We start from the raw sequence: 12,166 nt of genomic DNA on the forward strand, positions 1-12,166 counted from the left end.
TTGCAACTAAAGCATGGGCATGTGACCTAGGCTCTGTCAATCAGATGCACCCACATGAAGCCTTGACTGGGCGAGGGGGAGGCAGGCACTATGTAGAATCAATTTCTAAGAAAGAATGGAGGCAAAGGAATCCAGCCTTTCCAGCAGCAGGATGTTAGTTGGAGTTTCTCCTCTGGACAGTATGTGGTGTGATTTGACCTTTTTTTCTTTTTTTTCCTACATCTTCCAAGCCTGACCTTGGCCCCTCTGGAGATTCTTTAAGGCTCCCTAATAATCATTAATAGACTCCTATTCTGCTTAAACTAGTTAGAAACTTGCATGATACATATTGCTTTTCAGAAGGAAAAGTATAGTATGCCACATTCAGAGCGAAGAAGTATCAGCCCTAGTTTGCAAATAAATAGACCACTCACTAACTTGCTGAATTTTTGGCATCTTACAAGGTAATATATAAGTGTCATAGATATTCCTTTCTAACTACATGGCATGAAGCCTACCAAGGATGAAGAGGTAGGTGACCATTTCCAAGGCTACTTTTAATGTTTGAATTAACTGAGATTTTCCTGTACTCTGTGCACTGACATTGGACGCTGGTCCTTCTGAGAGGGCACCAGGAGTAAACACCTAATAAGTGGTCAACTTGTGAGGACTGCAGAAGACAGTGTGTGTGGACATAGTTAACCAGCTCAGAAATCACCTCTTCCCTCTTTGCTGGTGTGAAATAATTGGATAGGATTTCCAAAACAAATGTGAGAGGATATTATTTCTTTCAACAAATATTCTGCACTGATCACATAAGGCAAGCCAACTTCACTTTATAGTCTTTTGCTACATATTGCTAATTTCAATTTGTGGATATGTATTAATATTTTTGGTAGGGTATCCTTGGCACCATAATTAAGTCCCCTAAGCTTAATTTTGGGATTCTATGCCTGGCAGGCACCCTGGGGTCAAAAAATGTTTACAATTATCTCGGGGATCAGAATCTAATGTAGAAAGACGTAGAGAAGTTGTGGAATATGATAGGTTGAATTATGTACTCCAGTTGAGTCATGCTCTTGATCTTAATCCAAGTCCCTGTGGGTGAGAACCCATTGTAAATAGGATTTCCTGATCATGTTATTTTTAGTTAAGTTGTGGCCCAACTAAATGAGGCTGGATCTTAACCTTATTACTGAAGGCCTTGTAGAGAGACAGTTACAGGGAGAAGCAGAAAGTCATCAGAGACTGGAAGAGCAGAAAAGAGAGGAAAAGAGGACATTCCCATGTAACAGGAAAGCCAAGGAACTCCAAGGATCACTGGCATCTGACATCAGAATACTACAGTTTGGGGGAGAAAGCAAGCTTTGCTGATATCTTGATTTTGGTCTTCTTCCAGGCTTAAAACTGTGAGCTAACAAATTCTCATTGTTTTTACCAAAACATTGTGTGGTATTTGTTATAGCAGCTCAGGCAAACTAAGACAGAGACAAAGATGTAGTCTTAGTGTTGGCTGCCACAAAGGCAGACTCCCAGACAACGGAAGGTTGTCTCTAGGGATGAGTTATCTTGGGCACCTCCCCTCAGCAGAAGACATCCACATAGCCTTTTTTTGTCTTTTCTGTGATTCTACTGCATTGTAACTTCTTCCTCTGCTCCTGCCACTGTGAATTACCTTCTCCATTTTCTCCAGAATTCACTGTACCTCTGGTCCCTGCTTACTCATACCTACTGCTACCTCAAGGCTTCAGTTTAATGCCTGTTCTTTGTGTCTTTCATATTCTGCCCCCTCCTCCTCCTGACTGCTGATACTAACTATAACAGTTATTCTAAAATCCTCATGAAAGGGGCTCCAATTATTTTATTTAGTCATTCTTGGTATAACTGACCTTAGGCAGAGCTCTCAGGCCATTCTCCAGAATGCAGGTTTTGGTAGATTTGGGCTCTGATGACATACTAAGAAGCAGTGTTCCTTTCTCCATCAGTCAAGTCACACTTTTGTATCCCACATGGAATCACACCTCTTCTGTATCCCAAAAGACAGATGTTAATGAATTTCCCCCATAAGCTTTTTCTGATATATTAGAGCACATGTAAGAGATAAGCATATAATTTACGAACATCTAGAACTTAAAAATATCAAATTGTGCAGATACCAGCTGGGGCATATTGAGTTTTCCAAAGGCAGCCACTCCAATATATCCTATCTCCCATGTTCTTCTTAGAATGAGATGTTGACACTCTGGGCCTAAGATCCCTCCCTTGAATCTGGGCAAACTTAGATCTATCTTGGAAGTGAGGCTATGTGACTTCTGAAGCTAAGTCATAACAAGTGGCATGGCTTCCACCTAATGTTCTTGGAAACTTGTCCTTGAAATCCAGCCACAGCACAGGGCAGAAGTTAAGCAGCTATGTGGAAATCTCGTCCCACATAGATGTTTCAGCCCAAGCTCCAATTTTAAGTCCCAGCTGACCATCAGCATCAACCACTAGATATGTGAGTGACTGAAACTTCAGATGCTTCCAGCTCTCAAAGTCTTCAAGCCACCCCAGCTAATGGGAGTGGAAAAGAGACAAACTGCCCCCATAAGTTGGACACAAATTTCAGATTTGTGAAAAAAAAAAACAAAAAAAACCAAGACTTCATTTTTTTCCCAAAGACTTCATTTTAAGCCATTAAGTTGTGGGGTGCCTTGTCCCACAGCAATAGATAACTAGAAGACCATCCCTGACTGTTTCTTTCATGATCTTATTCTATCAGCAAATCCTCCCCTTTCATACATTGTCATCCCTGTCTTTTCTACCGGCTCCTTTCTCTTCGTGTTTAAACATGCTCTACCATCTTCCAAGCCCCCAAAATAAAATTTTGTTAAACAAGAATCTTTCTTCAATTTTTGTCCATTAGCTCCTTTCTCTCACAATGAAACATACTGAAATAGTTGTCTATCTAAAAACTACTTCCTGGGTGCATGGGTAGTTCAGTGGTAGAATGCTTGCCTGTCATGTGGGAAACTCAGGTTTGATTTCCAGGCCATGCACCCAACAAACAAAAACACACAAACAAAAAAACCCTGAATGTCCTCACCTCTTGTGCTCTACCACTCTACCCTACTGACTATAAGCACACAAATCTGGTGTCCAGGGGTGAGGTGCCACCTGGAGACATAAATGTGAGACATTAGCACTGTTGTGGACTGCCTGTGCCTAGGATCACCTGGCAGGAAACTGCAGATGGCTCCTCAGATCTGAGGGTGGCCTCCAATACACAGCCAGAAAAAAGCGAGGGCCCTCAGTCCTACAGCTACAAGGAAACGAATTCTCACAATCTGAGTGAGTTCAGAGGTAGAATCTTCCCCAGTTGGGCCTCCAGGTGAGAACACAGCTCACTCAACACCTTCAGCTGCCTTGACCTAGTTAAACTGTGCCTGGTTCCTAACAACAGAAATTGTTTAAGCTACTGTTGTTTTTTTTAATGTTTCTTTTTTTTTTTAAAACATAACAACATACAAACACGAACATTCTTACCATATGATTGTTCCATTCTTGGTATATAAACAATAACTCACAATATCAACACATAGTTGTATATTCATAACCACGATCACCTCTCAGAACATTTTAAGCTACTAAGCTTATAGTAATTTATTCTGCAGGAATAGAAAACTGAAACAGAAGGTCTTAGTCCTGGGGCACATTAATCTTTAAAGGTCAGGAAGTTGAGAGGAAATCAGCAAAGACTGAAAAGAATGGCCAAGGACACAGATAGAAAAAAAAGAGAAGCAGAAGCTAAGTGAATAAAATCTAATATTTTGAGAAAAATGGAGGGACTGCTCAGTCAGTTAAGAGTCTTAGGTTAAGATCTGAGAATTAACATTGAATTTTGCACTGTGGTGTTAATTAATGACCACGACAGAAAAAAAAATCTGTTTAGTGTAGTAGTGGGGAAAAAAGCTTGATTGCAGTATCTGAGATTAAAAAAAGTTGACGCCTGGATTCTAATGAGAACAGTGACTATGAAGAGCATTGATCAATTCTGAGTTCTATTTTGCAAGTAGAATCAATAGGATTTGATGAGAGATTAGATATGGGGATAAGGGAGAGAAAGAAATCATCCCTGGGTTTGAGGCTTTGGCCAATAGGTAGGTGAAGATGGCATTTACTAAGGAAAGACTTGGAGAAGAAAGGTTGGGGAAGAGGCAGATTGGAAATTATGTCACGTAGAAGATGTCTGTTACATATCCCAATGGAGAAATCCTGTAGGCAATTGGATATATGAGTCAGGGGGCAGGTCAGAGTTGGAGACATTAACTTCAGAGTCATGAGCATGTAGAAAGTATTTAAATCAATTGATGCTGGATGGAATCACCTAGAATAGTGGCTCTCAACCAGGGGAGATTTTTCCCTGAAGGAGACATTTTGGATTGTCACAGCTGGAGGAGCAGGGGTGCTACTGGCATCTAGTGGGTTGAAGACAGGGATGCTGTCAAACATCCTACAATGTGCGAGATAGCTCCCAAACAAAGAATTACCCAGCCCAAGCTGTCAATGCCAAGGTTGAGAAACCCTGATCTAGAGAGAACGTGGCTAGAGAAGAACACACAGAATCAAGCTTTAGATATTTAAAATGTTAGAGAACAGCTAGAAAAAGATTGGTTCTTAAAGGAGGTTTAGAATGTGGGGCCAGAATGAGAATGATAGGGAAGAAAACCCACGTGACTGAAGTAACTAAGAAATGAATGGGAAATAAGAACATGGAGACACTGAGTTCACGTTAGTGTTTGCTAGAAGTAGATGCTTTTGCTCACATAAACCCTAATAGGATTTATGTACCTTGTGGAACATTTTAAAGTTGACACCTGAGAGTTTTGTCATGATTTATTTTTTTGTTGGAGATTGAAAATATTAAACATTTTTAATGAAATAGGAAAGGATTGATTTAATTGGAATAAATATACAATTTGATTTAAAAATCACCTGGTTTTCAACTTATTTATCAAATAAATCACAATGAATCTGAAATGTCAATTAAAATGTTTATTTGTGTGTGGTTTTTTCTTCTATTACATCTGGAAATATTTGGTGGCCCTTTAAAGCTTTGTTTAATTCAACAGATTCAGTGTCAGTAATCCAAAGTGATTCTGCTTGATTTCAAGATATTTCAACATCTACCCAAATATCCATTTTCTAAGGTTAACCCTGACCTTAACAGTGAAAGAGAGGGAGCCCTAAATGCTGAAGGTATCAAAGTTCTTGATGGAGAATATCTGAAAGGAAATCAAAATTTCAGGTTTCCTTTGTAAACAAGGCACATAGTTTAATGAGATTTGGGAGGAGAAGGAGTACACTACTCTTTAGGAAAGCAAAAGGAAGAGGAGTATTGTGATATCAGGCTCATTTGGGGGCATATCAGTTTTACGAAAGAACACATATGGAAGTTGAGGATGCAGAAGTGAATTCTCTTAAACTTATCTGCACAAGTATGATTTGAAGGGTCTTCAGTTAGCCCTAAGTGCATGGTACACCAGTTGGGCAGCCACCAGTTTAGACAAGTCTTTTGAGGAGTTATACTGTGAATGAAGGTGGAAAGAAATGCAGAGGTTGCTGAAGGAACACAAAAGATCAAAGGAAACTTTTTAAAGCTTCTTCTTTAAGAGGGAAGTTACTAAGCTTTGTTCATATGCTGATGGAAAGGATCCATCAGAAAGAACATATGGGTATCAACTTCCAGAATGGAGTCCTTGAAAGGGCTGAAAAGAATATTTCTCAAGCACAAGTGGAGCTTGTGACTCAGATAAGAACAGGGACAAGTATTCCTACATTCTTCAACAATCTTGCTTTATTTTTATCTAACATTTTATTTTTATCTGTTTATTGTGCATTGCTTCAATTACAATGTCCATGATGGCAGAGACTTTTCTGTATTATTCACCATTGTATTACCAATACTTAGGGCAGTGCCTAGCACATAGTAGGTGCTTAATAAATATTTGTTGAATAAACAATGAAAAATGAATAAACATAGTTACAGATTAGGTAAGTTTGTAGATTTGGTGGTGGGAAGAAAAGGGAGTTCTGTTCTAATTTGCTTCTATTTTCTCAATCAAGTGGGACATCAGAGCATAAGCTAGGTGGGAGGGGATATGTGAGGAATGGTGGAGGAAGAGATTGGAGGCAAGGTGTAAAGTCATCTTCATTATAGGGAAAGCAAACCCATTGGAGAGACAAGAGAGTTACTAGTTAATGTTGAGTACCCATTTGAGATTTGTGCCCAAATATTTTAAAGTACAACTGGTTTGTTCACTTGTATGATTTATTCCTGAGTTTCTGTCCTATGCAGCCATAGGATGGAGTCAGTCATCAGTCTTACCGAGCAAGTGTTCACTGCTTGATGGGCACAGAAGTTGATTCCATGATACGAGAACTTTGAGAAAAGAAAGAGCTTTAATGCAAGGTTGACTAGCATGGAGACAGGAGCCACTGTTCAAATCTGTCCCCTCAAGTCTAAAAAGCTTGGGTTTTTATGGGATTCAAACAAAGGGAGATAGAGAGAGTTGATACCTAAACAAAAGCACTGGGTTCTCTGTCTGATGTGCATAACAATCCATGACACCCATGTTTCAGAGAGGGAAGGAGTATAATGCTATGCATGAAGCAGAAAATCAAATGGCCTATTGGCTCAAAAACCTGTCTCCCCAAGTCTAAGGAGTTCAAGGTTTTTATGGATTCAAACATGGGTGTATGGAGTTGTTACCATTATTACAGTAAGTAAACACAGGCCTGATACTAGGCTAGAATAACCATTAAAATATAAAGATAAACAAAGGTGAGACTGGTTGAGTTTCAGTAATTTCAGGTATTAACTTATACCTATTCTATAATATAGAAAGAAAAAATCTGTATAATGATTCAGTAATCATAATTGTTACTGGACAAAAAAAAAGGCCATGGATTTTTTTTTTGTCCAACTTGCTCAATAACTAGTTCCTGAGACACTGGGGTTTCAAGGAAAGAAAGAGTTTATTACTAGGTGTGTAGTAGGAGAGCAGATGGCCTATTCACCCAAAATCTGTTTCCCCGAACTGTAGTATTTCTGATAGCTTTATGAGAGAAAAAAAAATGAGCAGCGTTTAGGATAATGAGCACAGTGGCCCCAAATGTAATTAGAGGTGATGGAATTACTGAGCAGGTGCAGACTGATCACATGCTTAGTCATAGAATGTATGTAAGAAAATGGTGAAATGAGGCAGAGATGACTTGTAGGTTAAAGTCTAAGCTACTGCACATGTCAGGCAGGCCCACTTTGGTTAGATACAGTCTCGGTTATTAAGATAACTTTGGACTTGGGATGGGTTAGCTCTGGGCTGACCTAAGACCCTACATTAATAAACATTCGGGGTTGTCCTTAGTGAATACAAGACTCTAAAGTTGAAAAACTGGATAAGTGGGTACAAATGGAGGTTATTCACAAGGTTTTTACAATCACAGGGACAGAAGATAAGGGCTATACAATCATAATCAGAGACCAAGGCAGCTGGTTTACAATTGAGAGATTTCAGGTATTTCCCTCTGTCTACTCCAATATACTAGAAAGCAAAAAGGAATATCTATGTAATGATTCAGCAATTAAAACCAACCCTTAAATCCTGATTTCTTGGTTACATAATCATTTGTTGTTTCATTTGTTAATTCTTAATTTCTCAGTTACAATAGTGACATTTTATAAGTTGGGATATATTCATTGCTTATGTTTCAGTTACAGTTGATAGGGAATGTGAAGGCACGGTCTGAAAGCCCTTGAAAATTTACCCATTACCCTATAAAGCCCACTGAGGTAAGCACAAAGTGGCTGCAAATGAGAACCAAGCATTTGGTTATAGCAATGTTATAGATGACTCAGTTAACATAAGATAACAAGTACAATAACAAATAAAGGGATGGAAATAAGCTAAACAAATGGGCTGTAAATGAGGGGCAAGGAAAGCATCTGGTTGGGGAGATATTATAAATCACTCAGGTGACATAAATTGCAATAAGAAGGAAGGAAATTAAGCTAAACAAACTGGATGAACGTGAGGGACAAGGAAGACATTTGACTATAGCAATGTTATAAATCCCTCAGTTAACATAAGGTAATGACAATGGCAAGTAAACCACTATAAGTCAGTGGGTTACATCCAGAAAGAATGAAGGAGAAGCATGCATTTCAGAAAAGGTAATGATCGTTTTGGCTATGTTGAGGTTGAAGTACCAGGGGGACATCGAGGTGACGTAATCTAGCATGAGTATGTGGTGTGGTGGAGAGGAAGGAAGCTGATGGTGGACATGTGATGCACATGAATGGGATTAGGAATCAAGGCCCCAGTTGACAAGGCTATAGGGGAGAAGAGCCTGGAAGAGAAAGTTTAATGGACATGGAGATGAAGGAGCCGCCTTTGTCACACATAGAGATCTTGAATCTCTAAGTCCATCTATAGCTCTCCAAGGCCAAGGCCCAGGTCCTGAGCTTCATTGCATTGATTCATGGCCTCTAGCATCATGTTGACCACCCAAAAGTTAATTATAAGATTCACTCTCTTTTGGTCCTCTCTGCACTTTCATTTACCAGAATGCTATCATTAATTATTGTTTAAAATGCTGTTATGGGATACATTTTTAAGAAGATACATTCATGACTTATGCAAATATAAAATGAATAGTTGTTAAGATTTTATTTAACTCATTAATTAATAGGGGAGCTTTTGGTGAGTCAGACATGTAAGAATAAAATTAAGTTTAACTTTCACACAAGATGGCGCAGGATGAGACAAATGGAACTGAACAAAGGGCTGTGAAACAGCTTAGACTGGTCTTGCAGGCAGGGAAAAGAGAGGGCCTCTGATGCAAGCCTAAAATTGGCGCCAAATCCTTATATAGGTAAAAACAAGTTTAAATAAATAATGGCCAGGGTCACTGAATGAAAAGCATAACCAAAAGCAGGAACATTCTGTAAGAAATTTGAATTAGTTAGGCTATCCAGATAGGCTATAACCTCCGGGGTATCCAATCAGCAGAGAAATGGGGGATGGCAGGAACCTGCGTGCTAAGCTTAGGGTTTAAGATCTGTAGCAGTCTATCATTTGGCACGACAGCCACCATATTTTGGTTGTGCACCTGTTCTTGCAACATCGTGAATAAATTCTTTTCTTCTCCACAATCAGGTGAGATTTTATTCTCTTTGAGGTACAGCTTTCTCTCTAACAGGCAGTAGACACTTCTCTTTGACAGTCTGGACTGGTAAGTCATAGTTATTGACTGGGAGGCTTGCCCATATGTTTTCATTTTTTCCTTCTTGCTTGGCTCATTATTATCCTTTCCTATGTCCTCATGCAACAGTGTGTCTCTAGGAATCTAGGAGCTCTAATCTAGCTCACGCGGGACATAAACTCAGTCCTCTCTGAGCCACCAGCTCCCTCCACAGAGGTGGCAGGAGCTTGTGTCCATGCCATGCAGATCCATGGAGGCTCAGGGCAGTTGGGACTTGACCGGAAGCTTGTCTCTGTAACTAGCAGGAATCCATTAGAAGCCAAATCAACTCTCTCTCTCTCTCTCTCTCTTTCTTTCTCTCTTCAGCTCTATGAAACTTTCCTCCACCCTGAGAATACAGACCCTTTTCCTTCTGGATCTCTTCTCCTTTGCACCTCTTCAACAGAGGTCCTCTCCACTGCCTTTATGAGAGTCTTTCTCTTTTTCTTTTTTTTTTTCCTCTGGCTTTCAATGCTTTTTTAGACATCTCATCTTTCGCAACACAAGATTCTGGGCTAAGGATTCTTTTTTTATTATTTAATTCTTATTTTATTAATAAATGTTCACACTCTTACAGTCCATACATGGTGTACAATCAATAGCTTACAGTATCATCACATAGTTGTATATTCATCACCATGATCATTTTTAGAACATTTGCATTACTCCAGAAAAAGGGAATTGAAAAAAGAGAAGAAAAAACTCATACACCCCATACCGCTTACTCCTCCTTCTCACTGGCCACTAGTATTTCAATCTCCCCAATTTATTTTAGCTCTTATCTCCCCTATTATTATTTATTTTTTATCTCCATATCTTTAACTCATTTGTCCATACCCTAGATAAAAGGAGCATCAGACACAAGGCTTTTGCAATCACACAGTCACACTGTGTTCTAGTTTGCTAGCTGCCAGAATGCAAATATACCAGAAATGGAATGGCTTTTAAAGGGGGGAGTTTACTAAGTTACAAATTTACAGTTCTAAAGCTGTGAAAATGTCCCAGTTAAAGCAAGTCTATAAAAATGCCCAATCTCAGACATCCAGGGAGGGATACCTTGATTTAAGAAGGCCAATGAAGTTCAGGGTTTCTCTCTCAAGTGGAAGGGCACATGGTGAAAACGGTCAGGGTTTCTCTCTCATCTGGAAAGGCACATGGTGAACAAAGCATCATCTGCTAGCTTCCTCTTCAGGCCTCCTGCTCCATGAAGCTCCCTGAGAGGGGTGTTCCTTCTTCAGCTCCAAAGATCTCTGGCTAGTGGACTCTCTGCTCTTCGTGGCTATGTCGTTTTGAAGCTTTCTCCAAAGTGCTTCTTTTTTAAAAAGATTCCAGTAAAAGCAATCAAGACCCACCTGGAATGAATGGAGACATATCTCCAACCTAATTAAGTCTAAAACCCACACTTGATTGAGTCATTTCTCCATGGAGATAAACTGATTAAAGTTTCCAACATCTAACATACAGTATTGAATAGGGATTAGAAAAAATGGCTGTCTTTACAAAATGAGATTAGGATTAAAACATGACTTTTCTAGGGTACATAAATTCTTTAAAACCAGCACACACTATAAAAGCTATATTGTTATACAATCATCCTCAAGAATCAAGGCTACTGGAACACAGCGCAACAGTTTCAGATACTTCCCTCCAGCCATTCCAGTACACCATAAACTCAAAATGGATATCTATATGATGCATAAGAATAAATTGTAAATCTTGACAAACAAGCATGCAAACATATAATGCATAAGAATAACCCCTAGGATAACCTCTCAACTCTGAAATCTGTCAGCCACTGAAATTTTATTTTGTTTCATTTCTCTCTTCCCCTCTTTGGTCAAGACGTTTTCTCAATCTCATGATGCCAGGTCCCAGCTCATCCTGGGAGTTCTGTCCCACTTTGCCAAGGAGATTTATACCCCTGGGAGTCATGTCTCATATACAGGGGAGGGCTGTGCATTCACCTGCTGAGTTGACTTAGAGAGGCTATATCTGAGCAACAAAAAAGGTTATCTGGGGGTGACTCTTAGGCATAATTATAAGAGGGCTTAGCTTCTCCTTTGCAGAAATAAGTTTCATATGGGTGAACCCCAAGATTGAGGGCTCAACCTACTGATTTGATTGTCCCCACTGCTTGTGAGAATATCAGAAATTCCCCAAATGGGGAAGTTAAATATTTCCCCCTTTCTCCCTAGCCCCCTAAGGGGATTTTGCAAATACTTTTTTTCATTGTCCAAATTACTCTGGGATATATCAGGGCTTCACACAAAGCTGTACAAACCAATAAAATCTCACACCCTCTTCAAGATTCCCTGTACTTATGGTATTAACTAAACTGACCATACAAGTTAAAGTAGTTAATGTGCTACCCAAAATATAAATTTTGCACCAAATAAACATTTCTCCATTTGGTCTCACACAGAAGTTTAAGTTTTAAAATATGAACCATATCATCCTTTACCCTATATTTTGATTTTCCTTAATTTTATCCAGATTAGCTCCACTCATATCTCTAGTTAAAGTCTGATCCGTTTTCCACTTTTTTAAGCCATTCCTATATGAGGTAATGCTGACTTTCATAGCTTCAAAGCTCTAACTCTGAGTCTCAGGTGTCACATAAATACCTGAGTTTCTGGGACTGACCAGGTTATTTACAAACAGCTAGGTATCTCAGAATTTGGAAATAACAGTTACAACTCCCGAGTATATAGGACTACTGTAAGAGCTTACAATCTGGAACCTCTACAATAGGCCCCAGCTTGATAATCCATGTTCTCAACTTCAATTCACAATTCAGTTTTCATATTATAGTTAGTCCATATGAGTGAGGCATGATAATATTTGTCTTTTTGTTTCTGACATTTCATTCAAAATACAGTCCTTAGGTTCATTCCCCTAGTTGCAT

This window comes from Tamandua tetradactyla, chromosome 2 (assembly GCF_023851605.1).
Source record: "Tamandua tetradactyla isolate mTamTet1 chromosome 2, mTamTet1.pri, whole genome shotgun sequence".
Lineage (NCBI taxonomy): Eukaryota > Metazoa > Chordata > Mammalia > Pilosa > Myrmecophagidae > Tamandua > Tamandua tetradactyla.